This window comes from Ranitomeya variabilis, chromosome 1, assembly GCF_051348905.1.
Source record: "Ranitomeya variabilis isolate aRanVar5 chromosome 1, aRanVar5.hap1, whole genome shotgun sequence".
NCBI lineage: Eukaryota > Metazoa > Chordata > Amphibia > Anura > Dendrobatidae > Ranitomeya > Ranitomeya variabilis.
The window spans coordinates 21,762,833-21,782,958 of record NC_135232.1 but is presented as its reverse complement, the minus strand read 5'-3'; the positions used below and the strand labels follow the sequence as shown (position 1 = coordinate 21,782,958).

Genomic DNA, 20,126 nt, shown 5'->3' with positions numbered 1-20,126 from the left:
TTCCAGAGGCTGGCTGACCAGCTTCTGGATGATCTCCAGGACTATGCGTGTGCCTACCTGGATGACATCGCCATCTACAGCGTGACATGGGAAGAGCATCTAAATCACCTAGAGACAGTATTAGACAGGATCCACAAGGCCGGAATCACCCTGAACCCAAACAAGTGTCACGTGGGCAAAGCGGAGGTTCAGTATTTAGGACATTGGGTGGGAAGTGGGAAACAGCGACCAGAACCAGCCAAGATTGAGGCCATAGCCAAATGGCCCACCCCACGCACTAAAACCCAGGTCATGGCGTTTCTAGGGACAGCGGAGTATTACAGGAAATTCATCCCCAATTACAGCAGCGTAGCCAAGCCCCTCACTGATCTGACCCGTAAGAACCAACCCCGCCAGGTAACCTGGACCCCAGAGTGTGAGGAAGCCTTCCGCCAGCTAAAGGACGCCCTCACCAATACCCCTGTATTGGCCGCACCCAATCCAACTAAACGTTTCCTGGTTCACACAGATGCTTCTATGTTTGGATTGGGGGCAGTACTGGGGCAGTACTTAGCCAAGTCGGGCCGGACGGCCAAGAACACCCAGTAGCTTACCTGAGTCGGAAACTACTGCCCCGTGAAGTAAGCTATGCTGCCATCGAGAAGGAGTGCCTGGCAGTAGTATGGGCACTCAAAAAGTTACAACCATATTTGTATGGATGACAGTTTTCCCTCCTAACGGACCATAATCCCCTAGTCTGGCTTAATCGGGTCTCCGGAGACAACGCCAGATTACTGCGGTGGATTTTAGCCCTACAACCTCTGGACTTCACCATCCACTACAGACCTGGCAAACAAAATGGTAACGCCGATGGACTAAGTCGACAAACGGAACTTGTACCAACCCCATAAACTTCGGTCATCCCCAAACCGATCCGTTAAGGATCAAACTGTATGCCGATCGCGTCGCTGAAAGGGGGAGCCGTGTTACAGAACCCCCCAGCACCCAGAATATGTATGCAGTTATATGTATGTATAATAGGTTCCATGTGAGATATATGTCCCTAATGCATCAGCCCACAGGCTGCGCCCCTGGGCAGAGGAGACAAGATATACCCCTTCTGACCTCCCCCACCTTTGTAATTCCCACAGTAAATATCAGCAGGCACCGGCCCCCTGCGGCTATTGTAATGTATGTCTGGCCTGCCGCTTTTGAATGGACCTGCCCTCTGTATCTGTTGTTACATATATTCTGTGTTCTGTGAATAAAGTGTTGTGAGACTGGAAATACGTGGAGAAGCAGTCAGCTTTTATATGCTCTCATGTAATCAAGGAATTCCAGCCAGCGTCCTTCATTCAGACTCCAGCCAATGCAAAGTGGACCTCCTTAAACACGGGGCAGTACTGAAAGAGGTACCCCAGCTTGGTAGACCCCGTTACACCCCCATATACAGTATGATGTCCCCACAGCCCTCAATATATAGTATAACCCCACAGCCCCTATATACAGTATGATGTCCCCATAGCCCCTATATACAGTATAATATCCCCACAGTCCCTATATACAGTATGATGTCCCCACAGCCCTCAATATATATAGTATATCCCACAGCACCTATATACAGTATGATGTCCCCACAGCCCTCAATATATAGTATAATATGCCCACAGCCCCTATATACAGTATGATGTCCCCACAGCCCTTAATATATAATATCCTCACAGCCCCTTATATACAGTATGCAAAAGGGTCAACAAGTGCTAAGCATCTCTGGGAACTCCTTCAAGATTGTTGGAAGACCATTCCCGGTGACTACCTCTTGAAGCTCATCAAGAGAATGCCAAGTGTGTGTAAAGCAGTCATCAAAGCAAAAGGTGGCTACTTTGAAGAACCTAGAATATAAGACATAATTCCAGTTGTTTCACACTTTTTTTGTTAAGTACCGGTATATAATTCCACATGTGTTAATTCATAGTTTTTGATGCCTTAAGTGTGAATGTACAATTTTCATAGTCATGAAAATACAGAAAAATCTTTAAATGAGAAGGTGTGTCCAAACTTTTGGTCTGTACTGTGTATGTTTATATATATATATATATATATATAGTGGGGGGAAAAATATTTAGTCAGCCACCAATTGTGCAAGTTCTCCGACTTAAAAAGATGAGAGAGGCCTGTAATTGACATCATAGGTAGACCACAACTATGAGGGTCAAAATGAGAAAACAAATGCAGAAAATCACCTTGTCTGATTTGGCAAGATTTATTTTGCAAATTATGGTGGAAAATAATTATTTGGTCACCTAAAAACATGTAAGAATTCTGGCTCTCACAGACCTGTAACTTCTTTTTTAAGAGGCTCCTCTGTCCTCCACTCATTACCTGTAGTAATGGCGCCTGTTTGAACTTGTTATCAGTATAAAAGACACCTGTCCACAACCTCAAACAGTCACATTCCAAACTCCACTATGGTGAAGACCAAAGAGCTGTCGAAGGACACCAGAAACAAAATTGTAGCCCTGCAACAGGCTGGGAAGACTGAATCTGCAATAGGCAAGCAACTTGGTGTGATGAAAACTGTGGGAGCAATAATAAGAAAATGGAAGACTTACAAGACCACTGATAATCTCCCTCGATCTGGGGCTCCATGCAAGATCTCACCCTGTGGGGTCAAAAGTATCACAAGAACGGTAAGTAAAAATCCCAGAACCCCATGTTGGGAACTAGTGAATGACCTGAATAGAGCTGGGACCACCGTAACAAACGCTACCATCAGTAACACATTATGCAGCCAGGGACTCAGATCCTGCAGTGCCAGACGTGTCCCCCTGCTTAAGCCAGTACATGTCCGGGCCCTTCTGAAGTTTACTAGAGAGCATTTGGATTATCCAGAAGAGTTTGGGGAGAGTGTCATATGGTCTGATGAAACCAAAGTAGAACTGTTTGGTAGAAACAAAACTCGTGTTTGGAGGAGACAGAATGCTTTGTCTCACCCAAAGAACACCATACCTACTGTGAAGCAATGGGGCGGCAACATCATACTTTGGGGCTGTTTCTCTACAAAGGGACCAGGACGACTGATCCATGTACATGAAAGAATGAATGGGGCCATTCTTTTGAGTGCAAACCTTCCATCAGCAAGGGCATTGAAGATGAAACGTAGATGGGTCTTTCAGCAAGATAATGATCCCAAGCACACTGCCAGGGCAACGAAGGAGTGGCTTCGTAAGAAGCATATGAAGGTCCTGGAGTGGCCTAGCCAGTCTCCAGATCTCAACCCATAGAAAACCTTTGGAGGGAGTTGAAAGTCAATGTTTCTCAGCGCCAGGCCCAAAAACTCACTGCTCTAGAGGAGATTTGCATGGAGGAATGGGCCAACATACCACCAACAGTGTGTGCCAACCTTGTGAAGACTTAGAGAAAAGGTCTGACCTCTGTCATTGCCAACAAAGGCTATAGAACAAAATAGTGAGATGAACTATTGTTAATGACCAAATACTTATTTTCCATCATAATTTGCTAAATAAATCTTGCCAAATTAGACAAGGTTATTTTCTGAATTAGTTTTCTTATTTTGACTCTCATAGTTGTGGTCTACCTATGATGTCAATTACAGGCCTCTCTCATGTTTTTAAGTTGGAGAACTTGTACAATTGGTGGCTGACTAAATACTTTTTTTCCCCACTGTATATATATATATATATATATATATATATATATATATATACTACGGCTCCAAAGTTTAGGGTCACCCAGACAGTTTTGTGTTTTCCATGAAAACTCATAATTTTATTAATCAAATGAGTTACCAAATGAATTGAAAATCTAGTCCAGACATTGACAAGGTTCAAAAAAAAAGATTTTTATTTGAAATAATAATTTTCTCCTTCAAACTTTGCTTTTGTCAAAGAATGCTCCCTTTGCTGCAATTCCAGCATTGCAGACCTTTGGCATTCTAGCAGTTAATTTGCTGAGGTAATCTGGAGAAATTTCACCCCATGCTTCCAGAAGCCCCCCCCCCCCCCCCCCCCCAAGTTTATTTGGCTTGATGGCCACTTTTTGATACCATACGGTCAAGCTGCTCCCACAACAGCTCAATGGGGTTGAGATCTGGTGAATGCGCTGGCCACTCTATTACAGATAGAATACTAGCTGCCTGCTTTTCCCTAAATAGTCCTTCCATAATTTGGAAATAGTCCTTCCATAATTTGGAGGTGTGCTTTGGGTCATTGTCCTGTTGTAAGATGAAATTGGCTCCAATCAAGTGCTGGCCACAGGGTATGGCATGGCGTGGCAAAATGGAGTGATAGCCTTCCTTATCCAAAATCCCTTTTACCTTGTACAAATCTCCGACTTTACCAGCACCAAAGCAACCCCAGACCATCACATTACCTCCACCATGCTTGACAGATGGCGTCAGGCACTCTTCCAGCATCTTTTCAGTTGTTCTGCATCTCACAAATGTTCTTCTGCGTGATCCAAACATCTCAAACTTGGATTCGTCTGTCCATAACACTTTTTTCCAATCTTCCACTGTCCAATGTCTGTGTTCTTTTGTACATATTAATCTTTTCCTTTTATTAGCCAGTCTCAGATATGGCTTTTTCTTTGCCACTCTGCCCTGAAGGCCAGCAACCTAGAGTCTCCTCTTCACTGTAGACTTTGACACTGGCGTTTTGTGTGTACTATTTAATGAAGCTGCCAGCTGAGGACCTGTGAGGCGTCAATTTCTCAAACTACAGACTCTAATGTACTTGTCTTGTTGCTCAGTTGTGCAGCGGGGCCTCCCACTTCTCTTTCTAATCTTGTTAGAGCCTGTTTGTGCTCTCCTCTGAAGGGAGTAGTACACACCGTTGTAGGAAGTTTTCAGTTTCTTGGCAATTTCTCGCATGAAATAGCCTTCATTTCTAAGAACAAGAATAGACGAGTTTCACATGAATGTCTCTTTTTTTTCTGGCCATTTTGAGAGTTTAGTGGAACCAACAAATGTAATGCTCCAGATTCTCAACTAGCTCAAAAGAAGGTCAAGTTTATAGGTTCTCTAATCAGCCAAACTGTTTTCAGCTGTGCCAACATACTTGCACAAGGGTTTTTAAGGGTATTCTAACCATCAATTAGCCTTCTTACACAGTTAGCAAACACAAAGTACCATAAGAACACTGGAGTGATGGTTGTTGGAAATGGGCCCACAGCCCAACAAAGTATTGGGACCCCACAAGTAATGACTGATAAAATAGTTTAAAAACGCACGTTACCACAGTGCTCTGGTCTCTGCATCTCTGAAACATATACTCTGAGGCTCGGATGTGTGATCTAGTGACAGCATCGCACCTGTTGCGTTCTCTCAGGTACACCGGCTGAATGGTGGAGGAGGGAACCATCAGCTTTCTACTTTGCCTTTGCATTCAATAGTATCTGAGTCTCCTTTGCAGATATGTTGAAATTCAGATGGCAGCAGTGACATCATCGGCTTGGCGGGCCACCATTTGGCACAGGGGTCTCCTGTGGTTCCATAGTGAGTACAAGGTCTTCCGCTATTGTCCTCCTCTTCTAAAAAGAGGTCCCAGAGCCCAATGGTGGATTCTCTGGTTCTCAAATCGGACTCTGAGACCTATTTTGCACATTTTTGTGAAGTTTCTTACTGTATACCCTCCAGTATCCAAACAGTTGACAATTTAATTTTCACAGTAAATCTCTTCCCTATAAATTACATGGCACAGGATTACTGAGCCCTTGGGCTCTGTAATGCCCCAGCCGTTTTCCAAGACTTTGTGAAGATATCTTCCGAGATATGCTCTCCTCCTCGGTGGTAGTCTATCTGGATGATATTCTCATCTACTCTCCAGATTTGGATTCCCACTGGAGAGATGTTTTCAAAGTCTTTGACCTCCTATGGGCAAATTCCCTCTACGTCAAGTTGGAGAAGTGTGTTTGAGCAGGAGTCCTTGCCTTTCCTTGGCTATATCATCTCTGCCCAGGGATTGGCTATGGATCCTGCCAAGCTACAGGCTGTGATGGACTGGCAGGAACCCCATTCTCTCAAAGCGGTGCAGCGCTTTATGGGGTTCATTAACTATTATCGCCAGTTCATTCCTCACTTCTCAACTCTGGTAGCTCCCTTGGTAGCCCTCCCCAAGAAGGGAGCAAATCCCAAATTGTGATCAGAGGAGGTCTCCAAGGCCTTCCTCCCTATTAAGTCTCATTTTGCTAGCGCTCCCATCTTACATCGACCCAATGTAGATAAATCATTTATAATGGAGGTGGATGCCTCATCCGTCGGTGCTGGAGCAGTCCTCTTCCAAAAGGATGCTCAAGGTATGAAGCATCCTTGCTTCTTTTTCTCCAAGACCTTCACACCAGTGGAGAGGAATTATTCCATCGGGGACAGGGAGTTGCTAGCTATGAAGTTGGCCTTCTCGGAGTGGAGACACCTTCTGGAGGGGGCTCATTTTCCTTTCCAAGTGTATACCGACCACAAAAATTTGGTTTATTTGCAGACTGCCCAGTGGCTAAACTCTCGCCAGGCTAGATGGTCCTTGTTCTCCCGTTTCCACTTCCCCCTCTATTATCTCTCCGGGGAGAAGAACATCTGTGCCGATGGTCTCTCCCTCTCCGTAGTGTCTTCAGTAGAGGAGGAGGAGCCTCGGCTAATTGTCCCTTCAGAGAGCCTGAGGACCGTGGCCCCGGTTTCGCTAGAGTCTGTGCCCCCAGGCAAGACTTTTGTACCATCTAATTTGCGACCATAGGTTCTCTCTTGGGCTCACTCGTCCAGGGTGGGTGGACATTTTGGAACCAAGAGGACATCTGAGCTGCTGGCGAGGACTTACTGTTGGCCGCATATGGCCCGTGATGTCGGAGACTATATTCGGGCGTGTGTCTCCTGCACCAAGAATAAGTCTCCTCGAGAACAGCCAGCTGGGTTACTTTACCCCCTGCCGGTGGCGGACAGGCCCTGGGAGATGGTCGGGATGGACTTTGTGGTGGGCTTACCCAAGTCCCGTAGCTGCACCATTATTTGGGTAATCACCTAGCATTTTTCCAAAATGGTGCACTTGGTGCCTCTTCCACGGCTACCTTCTGCACGGGCCTTGGCAGCGTTGTTTATTAAACACATTTTCCGCCTTTACGGTATGCCAGACAAAATTGTCAGTGACCGGGGTCCCCAGTTTGTGTCTCGGTTCTGAAGAGAGCTTTGTCGTCTACTCAGCATCGAGCTGAATCTTTCTTCTGCATACCATCCCGAGACGAATGGGTTGGTGGAGAGGGCCAACCAGACCCTGGTCACATATCTGCGACATATTGTTTCAGCCCGACAGGATGACTGGGCATCCTTGCTACCATGGGCGGAGTTTGCGCTGAACAACGCCGTAGCCGACTCCACCGGGCAGACCCCTGTTGTGAATTCTGCTTTTGGGCTCCCTCCGGTGGATTTAAGTGGAACTGCTGCTCCTTGGATTTAGCAGTCAGCAGCTGCTTCCACTGATCGTCTATTCTGGCTCGGCTATTTATCCTGGCTCTATCCTTCAGCTAGTGCCAGTTGCCAATGGTTCCTGCTTGGATTCACATCTCTCTTGGATTTCCCTGATATTCTGACCAGTTCAGCAAAGATAAGTCCTTGCTTTGTTCTTTTGCTTTCCACTTGTTGTGGACTTAATCGTTCAGCACATTCTATGTTTTTTTTCTAGTCCAGCTTGTCAGTATGGATTTATTCAGTTAAGCTGGAAGCTCTGGGAAGCAGATTTACCCTCCGCACCTTTAGTCAGGTGTGGAGATTTTTGTAAACTCTGTGGTGGATTTTTCTAGTTTTTAATACTGACCGCACAGCATTCTGTCCTGTTCTATCTATCTAGCTAGATTGGCCTCCTTTGCTATATCCTAGTTTCATTCTGTGTATGTCATTTCCCTCTCCACTCACAGTCAATATTTGTGGGGGGCTGTCTGTCCTTTGGGAATTTTCTCTGAGGCAAGATAGCTTTCCTGTTTCTATCTTTAGGGGTAGTTAGTCCTCCGGCTGTGACGAGGTGTCTAGGGAGTGACAGGAACATCCCACGGCTACTTCTAGTGTTGTGTTAAGCTCAGGAACTGCGGTCAGTACAGGTACCACCTCCTCCAGAGCACGTCCCATGTTGCTCCTAAACCACCAGTTCATAACAGTACAACTGGCCAAAAATGAATTAAATGCATCTCAAAAGAAGGAAAAAAGAAAAATTCTGAGCCATTTTTTTCTGTAGTCTGTTTTGTCTTTTTTTTCTCTTAATCTCTGGGTGGTTCAGTATTTTGGCGCTGGCATGGATGTTCAGGGTTTGTTTTCTCGTGTGGATCAACTTGCTGCAAGAGTACAGAGTATCCAAAATTATGTTGTCCAGACTCCGGCTTTAGAGCCTAAAATTCCTACTCCTGATTTGTTTTTTGGGGACAGATCCAAGTTTTTGAACTTTAAAAATAACTGCAAATTGTTTTTTGCTTTGAAACCCCGTTCCTCTGGTGATCCCATTCAGTAGGTTAAAATCGTCATCTCTCGCTGCGTGGTGACCCTCAGGACTGGGCATTCTCCCTTGAAACAGGGAATCCGGCATTGCTTAATGTAGACGCATTTTTTCAAGCGCTCAGATTATTGTATGACAAATCTAATTCTGTGGATCATGCAGAAAAAACCTTGTTGGCCCTATGTCAGGGTCAGGAAGCGGCAGAATTATACTGCCAGAAATTTAGAAAATGGTCTGTGCTCACTAAATGGAATGAGGATGCTCTGGCAGCAATTTTCAGAAAGGGTCTTTCTGAAGCCCTTAAAGATGTTATGGTGGGGTTCCCCACGCCTGCTGGTTTGAACGAATCTATGTCTCTAGCCATTCAGATTGATCGGCGCCTGCGCGAGCGCAAAGTTGTGCACCATATGGCAGTGTCCTCTGAGCGGAGTCCTGAGCCTATGCAATGTGATAGGATTTTGACTAGAGCAGAACGGCAGGGATTCAGATGTCAGAATGGGCTGTGTTTTTACTGTGGTGATTCTGCTCATGTTATTTCTGATTGCCCTAAGCGTACTAAGAGGGTCGCTAGGTCTGTTACCATCAGTACTGTACAGCCTAAATTTCTCTTATCTGTGACCCTGATTTGCTCATTATCGTCCTTTTCTGTCATGGCATTTGTGGATTCAGGCACTGCCCTGAACTTAATGGACTTGGAATTCGCCAGGCGCTGTGGTTTTTCCTTGCAGCCTTTGCAGAGCCCTATTCCTTTGAGGGGGATTGATGCTACACCATTGGCCAAGAATAAACCTCAGTATTGGACTCAGCTGACCATGTGCATGGCTCCAGCACATCAGGAAGATTGCCGTTTTCTGGTGTTGCATAACTTGCATGATGTTGTTGTACTGGGTTTTCCATGGTTACAGGAACATAATCCGGTGCTGGATTGGAAATCTATGTCTGTGACTAGTTGGGGTTGTCAAGGGGTACATTGTGACGTTCCTTTGATGTCAATTTCCTCTTCCCCCTCTTCTGAAGTCCCTGAGTTTTTGTCGGATTTCCAGGATGTATTTGATGAGCCCAAGTCCAGTTCCCTTCCTCCACATAGGGACTGTGATTGTGCTATTAACTTGATTCCTGGCTGTAAGTTCCCTAAGGGCCGACTTTTCAATCTGTCTGTGCCAGAGCATGCCGCCATGTGGAGTTATGTCAAGGAGTCTTTGGAGAAGGGGCATATTCGGCCGTCCTCGTCACCACTGGGAGCGGGATTCTTTTTTGTTGCCAAGAAGGATGGCTCCTTGAGACCCTGCATTGATTATCGCCTTCTTAATAAGATCACGGTCAAATTCCAATACCCTTTACCTTTGCTTTCTGATTTGTTTGCTCGGATTAAGGGGGCTAGTTGGTTTACTAAGATTGACCTTCGAGGGGCATATAATCTTGTTCGTATTAAACAGGGTGACGAATGGAAAACTGCATTTAATACGCCCGAAGGCCATTTTGAATACCTTGTGATGCCTTTCGGGCTTTCTAATGCTCCTTCTGTATTTCAGTCCTTCATGCATGATATTTTCCGCAATTATTATTATTATTATTATTATTATTCATTTTTATAGCGCCATTTATTCCATGGCGCTTTACATGTGAAATACAGGGCAAATATAGACAAATACATTAAACATGAGCAAAAAACAAGGCACACGGGTACATAAGGAGGGAGGACCCTGCCCGCGAGGGCTCACAATCTGCAGGGGATGGGTGATGATACACTAGGAGAGGGCAGAGCTGGTTGTGCGGCGGTTCAGTAGGTTCAGGATCACTGCAGGCTGTAGGCTTGTCGGAAGAGGTGAGTCTTCAGGTTCTTTTTGAAAGTTTCTACGGTAGGCGAGAGTCTGATGTGCTGGGGTAGAGAGTTCCAGAGTATGGGGGAAGCACGGGAGAAGTCTTGGATGCGGTTTTGGGAAGAAGAGATGAGAGGGGAGTAGAGAAGGAGGTCTTGAGAGGATCGGAGGTTGCGTGTTGGTAGGTACCGGGAGATCATGTCACAGATGTATGGAGGAGATAGGTTGTGGATGGCTTTGTAGGTCATTGTGAGGGTTTTGAACTGGAGTCTCTGGGCAATAGGAAGCCAGTGAAGGGCTTGGCATAGGGGAGAGGCTGGGGAATAGCGGGGAGACAGGTAGATTAGTCGAGCAGCAGAGTGTAGGATGGATTGGAGTGGTGCCAGAGTGCTAGAGGGGAGTCCAGAGAGTAGGAGGTTGCAGTAGTCGAGGCGGGAGATGATAAGGGCATGCACTAGTGTTTTTGTGGTGTCACGGTCAAGGAATGCGCGGATCCGGGAAATGTTTTTGAGTTTGAGGCGGCAGGAGGAGGCAAGGGCTTGGATATGTGGCTTGAAAGAGAGGGCAGAGTCGACGATCACCCCGAGGCACCGGGCGTGTGGGACTGGGGAAAGTGAGCAGCCATTGACATTGATGGATAGGTCTGGTGGAGGGGTAGAGTGAGATGGGGGAAAGATGATGAATTCTGTTTTGTCCATGTTCAGTTGTAGAAAGCGAGCAGAAAAGAAGGCTGAAATAGCAGACAGACAGTGCGGGATTTTGGTAAGTAAGGAGGTGAGGTCAGGTCCGGATAGGTAGATCTGTGTGTCATCAGCATAGAGATGGTACTGCATACCGTGGGATTCTATGAGCTGTCCCAGACCGAAGGTGTAGATGGAGAAGAGTAGGGGTCCTAGAACAGAGCCTTGAGGAACACCGACTGACAAGGGGCGAGGTGAGGAGGTGGTGTGGCGGAGGGAGACACTGAATGTCCGATCTGTCAGATATGATGAGATCCAGGAAAGGGCCAAGTCTGTGATGCCAAGAGATGAGAGGATTTGTAGCAGAAGGGAGTGGTCCACAGTGTCAAAGGCAGAAGACAGGTCGAGGAGAAGGAGGACAGAGTAGTGTCGCTTGTTCCTGGCAGTTAGTAGGTCATTGGTGACTTTAGTTAGGGCAGTTTCAGTTGAGTGATGGGAACGGAAGCCAGATTGTAATCGATCAAAGAGGGAGCAGGAGGAGAGGTGAGAGGACAGGTCAAGATGGATGTGTTGCTCCAGCAATTTGGAGGCATAAGGAAGAAGAGATATCGGGCGATAGCTAGACACAGAGGATGGGTCGAGGGAGGGCTTTTTGAGGATGGGTGTAATCTTGGCATGTTTGAAGGATGAGGGGAAGACACCTGTTGTGAGTGAGAGGTTGAAGAGGTGCGTTAGGGTTGGGATGAAGACCGTGGAAAGGTTAGGGATGAGGTGAGATGGGAGCGGGTCGAGCGTGCAGGTGGTGAGGTGTGATCTCGACAGGAGGGTGGAGAGCTGATCTTCTGTCATGGTGGAGAAGCTGGTTTTGGAGGAGCAGGGGTGAGCAGCTAAGAGGGGCAGTGGGCGCTGTGGGCCAAAGCTTTCTCTGATTGTATCGATCTTCTGTTTAAAGAAAGAGGCAAAGTCTTCAGCAGAAATGAGAGGGGAGGGAGGGGGTGCAGGGGGACGGAGTAGAGAATTGAAAGTGTTGAAAAGCTGTTTAGGGTTGTGAGACAGGGAGGATATGAGAGATGAGAAGTAAGTTTGTTTTGCGGCAGTGAGCGCGGACTTGAAGCTGGCGAGGGACTGCTTGTATGCGGTGAAGTGGTCAGCAGAGCGGGATCGCTTCCATCTTCGCTCAGCGATCCTGGAAGCCCGTCTCAGTTCTTTAGTCAGGCTGGTCAGCCAGGGCTGCCTGTTGACTGTACGAGTTTTGCTATGCATGAGTGGGGCGGCCGAATTGAGTGTTGCTGTTATTGTGGCGTTATAAAAAGCAGCAGCAGCATTTGTGTCATGAAGGGAGGCTATGTCGGTAAGAGGGAGAAGGGACTCAGAGAGTGATTGTAAGTTGAGATGTTTGAGATTTCTGCGAGGGAGTTCGTGGAGTGGGGGTTGCACACTAGGAGAGGAGAGGGAAGAGAATGTCAGTAGGTTGTGGTCAGACAGGGGGAGGGGTGAGTTAGTGAGATTAGTAAGGGAGCAGAGACGGGTGAAGACGAGGTCCAGCGTGTGGCCATCTTTGTGAGTGGCCTCAGAGGACCATTGAGTGAGGCCAAAGGAGGCAGTCAGTGATAAAAGTTTAGAGGCAGCTGAGGTGGAAGTGTCAATCGGGATGTTGAAATCACCCATGATGATAGTGGGGATGTCAACAGAGAGGAAATGAAGTAGCCATGTGGTGAAGTGGTCGAGAAAGGTGGAGATGGCTAGTTCTGGGGGGCGGTAGATGACAGCCAGCTGGAGGTTGGAGGGGGAATAGATGCGGATGGAGTGCACCTCAAATGAGGGAAGAGTAGCGGAGGGTGGTAGCGGGATTGGAGTGAAGGAGCAGGTGTCAGACAGGAGCAAGCCAACCCCTCCACCACGTTTGTTGGTGGAGCGAGAGGTGTGAGAGAGGTGGAGACCGCCGTAGGAAAGCGCAGCTGGAGAGGCTGAGTCAGAGGGGGTGAGCCAGGTTTCCGTGATGCCAAGGAAGGAGAGTTTGTTGGTGATGAAGAGGTCATGGATAAATGGCAGTTTGTTGCAGACGGAGCGTGCGTTCCATAGTGCTCCAGGTAAGGGGACCGGGGGAGTGGGGGCTGGATGAATGGGTATGAGGTTGTCATGGTTGGGAAAACGTGCGGAGGATCGAGGTAGGGGGTTAGAAATGAGCGTGGGGATGTGTTGAGGTGGGCCGGGATTTGGGGATACATAACCGGCAATGAGGAGTAGCAGACAGAGCGTTAGAAGGTGGGAGCTGGATAGGACATGATGTGGCCGTGTGTGTCTGGAGAAAAAGGATTGTATGTGGAGGAACAGTTCTGAGGATAAGGTGAGATGGCTGGGGAGGATGGAGGAAGAAATGACTAGTTCCTTACAAGGTGGAGGGATTGCAGGAGATTGTAAGAAGGAAAGTAGTATGGGGGTGAATGAGAAAAGAAACCGAAACATTGTAGTGGTTTGGTGTTCTGTTACCTTCCAGTCAAATCCAGTCCAATTCAGTCTAATTCAAATTCATAATTAAAAAGATGTAATTTAAAAGATGGAAGTTAAAAGATGAAATGCAGCAGACTGCGTCTGTAGCAGACGCCTGCATGTGAATATATCCCCAGTTAAGGGCATTCAGGTGTGAATGAGGAGGTGGCTGGGTATGGGAGACCAGATGTAGTGAGTTAAGCAGAGGTCATAAACAGAGGGAGGGGGTTGGACTGACCACTCAGAGAGATGCCAGAATAACACAATGAGATACATGAAACAGGTCATGGAAACAGGCTGATAGGTAAGAAAGCATACTAAAAAGGATTATATGTGCTGCACCAAGACACTCAGATCCAGGGAAGTCATAGAAAATTCAATGCAATATACAGAGACATTCAGGAGCCAGGGAGAGCTGGGGAAAAGTCAATGCATACCATGGAAATTCAATGCAATATACAGAGACATTCAGGAGCCAGGGAGAGCTGGGGAAAGGTCAATGCATACCATGGAAATTCAATGCAATAAACAGAAACATTCAGGAGCCAGGGAGAGCTGGGGAAACGTCAATGCATACCATGGAAATTCAATGCAATAAACAGAAACATTCAGGAGCCAGGGAGAGCTGGGGAAAGGTCAATGCATACCATGGAAATTCAATGCAATAAACAGAAACATTCAGGAGCCAGGGAGAGCTGGGGAAAGGTCAATGCATACCATGGAAATTCAATGCAATAAACAGAAACATTCAGGAGCCAGGGAGAGCTGGGGAAAGGTCAATGCATACCTGTGGGAAGAGGAGAACAGCTTGATTAGATGGTACAGATGATGATAATATTGTAGTAGTGATGAGTAGCCAAATGCATTCTAGAATTCAGTCTAATTCAAATTCATAATTAAAAAGATGTAATTTAAAAGATGGAAGTTAAAAGATGAAATGCAGCAGACTGCGTCTGTAGCAGACGCCTGCATGTGAATATATCCCCAGTTAAGGGCATTCAGGTGTGAATTATCTTGATAAATTCATGATTGTGTATTTGGATGATATTTAGATTTTTTCCGATGATTGGGAGTCTCATGTGAAGCAGGTCAGGATGGTATTCCAGATCCTTCGTGACAATGCTTTGTTTGTGAAGGGGTCTAAGTGCCTCTTTGGAGTACAGATTTCTTTTTTGGGTTTTATATTTTCTCCCTCGTCTATAGAAATGGATCCTGTTAAGGTCCAAGCCATTCATGACTGGATTCAACCCACATCGGTGAAGAGCCTTCAGAAATTTTTGGGCTTTGCTAATTTTTATTGCCGTTTCATTGCCAACTTTTCCAGTGTGGTTAAGCCCCTGACCAATTTGACGAAGAAAGGCGCTGATGTGACGAATTGGTCCTCTGCAGCTGTTGAGGCCTTTCAGGAGCTTAAACGCCGATTTACTTCTGCCCCTGTGTTGCGTCAGCCGATGTTTCTCTTCCTTTTCAGGTTGAGGTTGACGCTTCTGAGATTGGGGCAGGGGCCGTTTTGTCTCAGAGGAATTCTGATGGTTCTTTGATGAAACCGTGTGCTTTTTTTTCCAGAAAGTTTTCGCCTGCGGAGCGCAATTATGACGTTGGCAATCGGGAGTTGGCTATGAAGTGGGAATTTGAGGAGTGGCGACTTTGGCTTGAGGGAGCCAAGCACCGCGTTGTGGTCTTGACCGATCATAAGAATCTTATTTACCTCGAGTCGGCCAAGCGGCTGAACCCTAGACAGGCTCGATGGTCCCTGTTTTTCTCCCGTTTTGATTTTGTGGTCTCGTATCTTCCAGGATCTAAGAACTCCTCTCTAGGAGTTTTTTGCCTGATTCTCCTGGAGTCCTTGAGCCGGTTGGCATTCTTAAAGAAGGGGTGATTCTTTCTGCCATCTCCCCTGATTTGTGGCGGGTGCTTCAGGAATTTCAGGCTGATAAACCTGACCGCTGTCCAGTGGGGAAGCTGTTTGTTCCTGATAGATGGACTAGTAAGGTAATTTCGGAGGTTCATTGTTCTGTGTTGGCTGGTCATCCTGGGATTTTTGGTACCAGAGATTTGGTTGCTAGGTCCTTTTGGTGGCCTTCCTTGTCGCGGGATGTGCGTTATTTTGTGCAGTCCTGTGGGACTTTTCCCCGGGCCAAGCCTTGCTGTTCCCGTGCTAGTGGGTTGCTTTTGCCTTTGCCGGTCCCTGAGAGGCCCTGGACGCATATTTCCATGGATTTTATTTCGGATCTTCCTGTTTCCCAGAAGATGTCTGTTATCTGGGTGGTTTGTGACCGGTTCTCTAAAATGGTCCATTTGGTACCTTTGCCTAAATTGCCTTCCTCCTCTGATTTGGTTCCATTGTTTTTTCAGCATGTGGTTCGTTTGCATGGCATTCCGGAGAATATTGTGTCTGACAGAGGTTCCCAGTTTGTTTCTAGGTTTTGGCGGGCCTTTTGTGCTAGGATGGGCATTGATTTGTCTTTTTCTTCGGCGTTCCATCCTCAGACAAATGGCCAAACTAAGCGAACTAATCAGACCTTGGAAACCTATTTGAGATGCTTTGTGTCTGCTGATCAGGATGATTGGGTGGCTTTCTTGCCGTTGGCCGAGTTTGCCCTTAATAATCGGGCTAGTTCGGCTACTTTGGTTTCGCCTTTCTTTTGTCATTTTGGTTTTCATCCTCGTTTTTCTTCGGCGCAGGTTGAGCCTTCTGATTGTCCTGGTGTGGATTCTGTGGTGGACAGGTTACAGCAGATTTGGACTCATGTGGTTGACAATTTGACGTTGTCTCAGGAAAAGGCTCAACGTTTTGCTAACCGCCGTCGGTGTGTTGGTCCCCGGCTTCGGGTGGGGGATTTAGTCTGGTTATCTTCTCGTCATGTTCCTATGAAGGTTTCTTCCCCTAAGTTCAAACCTCGGTTTATTGGTCCTTATAAGATTTCTGAGATTATCAATCCGGTATCTTTTCGTTTGGCCCTTCCAGCCTCTTTTTCCATCCATAATGTTTTCCACAGATCTTTGTTGCGGAGATATGTGGTGCCCGTTGTTCCCTCTGTGGATCCTCCTGCCCCGGTGTTGGTTGATGGGGAGTTGGAATATGTGGTGGAGAAAATTTTGGATTCTCGTTTTTCGAGGCGGAGGCTTCAGTATCTTGTCAAGTGGAAGGGTTATGGCCAGGAGGATAATTCTTGGGTTGTTGCCTCCGATGTCCATGCCGCCGATTTGGTTCGTGCCTTTCACTTGGCTCGTCCTGATCGGCCTGGGGGCTCTGGTGTGGGTTCGGTGACCCCTCCTCAAGGGGGGGTACTGTTGTGAATTCCGCTCTTGGGCTCCCTCCGGTGGTTGTAAGTGGCACATTTGTGAGTTCTGCTCTTGGGCTCCCTCCGGTGGATTTAAGTGGAACTGCTGCTCCTTGGATTTAGCAGTCAGCAGCTGCTTCCACTGATCGTCTATTCTGGCTCGGCTATTTATCCTGGCTCTATCCTTCAGCTAGTGCCAGTTGCCAATGGTTCCTGCTTGGATTCACATCTCTCTTGGATTTCCCTGATATTCTGACCAGTTCAGCAAAGATAAGTCCTTGCTTTGTTCTTTTGCTTTCCACTTGTTGTGGACTTAATCGTTCAGCACATTCTATGTTTTTTTTCTAGTCCAGCTTGTCAGTATGGATTTATTCAGTTAAGCTGGAAGCTCTGGGAAGCAGATTTACCCTCTGCACCTTTAGTCAGGTGTGGAGATTTTTGTAAACTCTGTGGTGGATTTTTCTAGTTTTTAATACTGACCGCACAGCATTCTGTCCTGTTCTATCTATCTAGCTAGATTGGCCTCCTTTGCTATATCCTAGTTTCATTCTGTGTATGTCATTTCCCTCTCCACTCACAGTCAATATTTGTGGGGGGCTGTCTGTCCTTTGGGAATTTTCTCTGAGGCAAGATAGCTTTCCTGTTTCTATCTTTAGGGGTAGTTAGTCCTCCGGCTGTGACGAGGTGTCTAGGGAGTGACAGGAACATCCCACGGCTACTTCTAGTGTTGTGTTAAGCTCAGGAACTGCGGTCAGTACAGGTACCACCTCCTCCAGAGCACATCCCATGTTGCTCCTAAACCACCAGTTCATAACAGACCCCATTCCTCCTTAACTACGGCCAGCATCCGTGGGTTCCTATGCCCATGCCCATGTCTTCCGCCGACTCCAGGGTGGCAGACTGGGCTGTGGAGGCACGTGACATTTGGGACCACACTCAGGATGCCATCCGGGCCTCCAAGGAGAGAATGAGGGTTTCCGCTGATGGACATCGGCGCCCCGCTCCGACCTTTGCTCCTGGTGGCTTAGTGTGGCTCTCCGCCCGTAATATCAGGCTGCGAGATGAGTCCACTAAGTTTGCACCCTTCTAGGTCCTGGAACAGGTTAACCCTGTGGTCTACCCTCTGGCCCTTCCTCCACGCCTAAGTATCACCGACACCTTTCATGTGTCCCTTCTAAAGCCCGTTCACTTGTCCCTGTTTTCAGAGTCATCTGCTGGGACATCGGGTTCGTCTACGGATTATGAGGTGAACGCTATCTTGGGGTGTAAGGTGGTACGTGGCAAAAAATTCTATTTGGTGGATTGGAAGGGTTATGGCCCAGAGGACAGGTCCTGGGAGCCTGCTGAGCACATTCGGGCTCCGCAGCTTATTGCTGCCTTCGAGCATAGCGAAGTCCAAGGAGGGGGGGTCCTAGGAGGGGGGTAATGTTAGGCATCGTGTTCCCACCGCTGCACAGGGGGAACTTCGAACCACCTACGCTGCGGTCTCTCATTCTCCTCCAGCCGCAGTGGAGCCTGATCTGCAGAGACGTCGGTCCCAGCGCCTGACTCAGACAGATACTGCGCGTTTGGCTACTGCTGGCCTTCCAGGTTCAGCCATTATAAACAGTACTGTTCAGCGGCGAGCAGGCGCTCCTGGGACTAAGTCCTGCTTTTCTCCTTCTGAGCATGCCCAAGGGAAGACCTCTCATCTCTGTTTTGCACTGAGGAAAAGCTTCCGTCAGGTCACTCTGCCATAAAGGCCCGACTGGTGGAGGGCTGCAGTGATAACTGACTTTGTGGAACTTTCTCCCATCTCCCTACTGCATCTCTGGATCTCAGTGTTAGGCGCTGGGATTCTTCTATTGCATGTGGATCCCAAGCCTTGTCTTCCTCTGAGGTCTCCCATTCTTCTTCGACCGCAGTGGAGTCTGCTCAGCAGAGATGTTGGTCTCAGCCTCGTGCTGTTCGTCTAGTTATTGCTGGTTCTCCAGTTACAGCTATAGTAACTAGCAATAGGCGGCAGCGAACAGACGTTCCTGGGTCTAAGTCCAGAAATCACTCCACTGAACATGCTCGTGAGGTGACCTCTTATTGGTGGTCAGCCGTCAGCTGCTCAGGTCCTGTGCTGGCTCCGGATTAGCCCGTGAGCAAGGTCATGTCTGATTGGCACAATGTATAAAAGGATCTTTGGCGCGCCCATCTGTGCACTAAGATCATTTATGTTATGTGCCTGTGTGGAACACTATGGTAGTGTGGTCTTGTTTGCGTGTGCTCAGGGCAGGCGTATAGCCATTAGAATTCTGGCTTCTCTGGAGAGGAGTTTGTGCGTGTGCTCAGGGCGGGCGTATAGCCTTTAGAATTCAGGCACTTCCGGAGAGGAGTTTGTGTGAGTGCAAACGCTGTGACTGTGTCCACTACCTGTTCCCTTGCGCCAGAGAGGGTAGCGCTCACCTGTGAAGTAAGGCTACGTTCACATTTGCGGCTAGCGCCGCAGCGTCGGGCGCCGCAGCGGCGCCGCATGCATCATGCGCCCCTATATTTAACATGGGGGCGCATGGACATGCGGTGCACTTGCTTTTTGCGCCGCATGCGTCCCTGCGGCGCCCGCGTCGGGGCGCAGAGGACGCAGCAAGTTGCATTTTTGCTGCGTCCAAAATCAATGGAAAAAAGGACGCATGCGGCGCAAAAAGCAGCGTTGTGCATGTGTTCACATTTGCGCTGTGCGTTGCGGCGGCGACGCTGCGGCGCACACCGCAAATGTGAACGTAGCCTTACAGGGGATTTCACATATTGCCATTTCCACTAGCGTGAGATCTAGCTGCGCCATACTGTTTCTACCCCTCTGTGAAGCTGTGAGCTGGGTAATTACTTTCTGTTTCACACAGGGTGACATTTAACCCCATGTGCTTTCAAGATCGCTCGCTGCACGCTTCCGCCATTGTTCACTAGCTGCGGTTTTACATCTCCGCATGGTGGACCTGGGTTGCGATCGCACCTAATCTTTATTTATATTTACTTTGATATGCTAACCCTAACACTCAGCCACAGTGATCTTGGGGTTCTTATCTCTCTCACCAAGGCTCTTCTCCCACGATTGTTCCTTTTTGGCTGGACGGCCAGCTCTAGGAAGACTTCTGGTGGTCCCAAATGTCTTCCATTTAAGGATTATGGAGGCCAATGTGCTCTTAGGAACCTTGAGTACGGCATAAATTCTTTTGTAACCTTGGTGAGATCTGAGGCTTGCCACAATTCTGTCTCTGAGCTCCTTGGCCAGTTCCTTTGACCTCATGATTCTCATTTGATCTGACATGCGCTGTGAGGTCTTATATAGACAGGTGTGCGCCTTTCCAAATCAAATTCTACCAGTTTAATTAAACACAGCTGGACTCCAATGAAGGAGTAGAA

The 20,126-nt window shown here is 47.6% G+C and overlaps 1 protein-coding gene across 1 annotated transcript in view; it reads right to left on the bottom strand.

The window, feature by feature from the left end:
• Positions 1-20,126, bottom strand: part of LOC143803153 (uncharacterized) — a 50,850-nt gene that overhangs the window by 14,115 nt on the left and 16,609 nt on the right. The window lies entirely within an intron of this gene.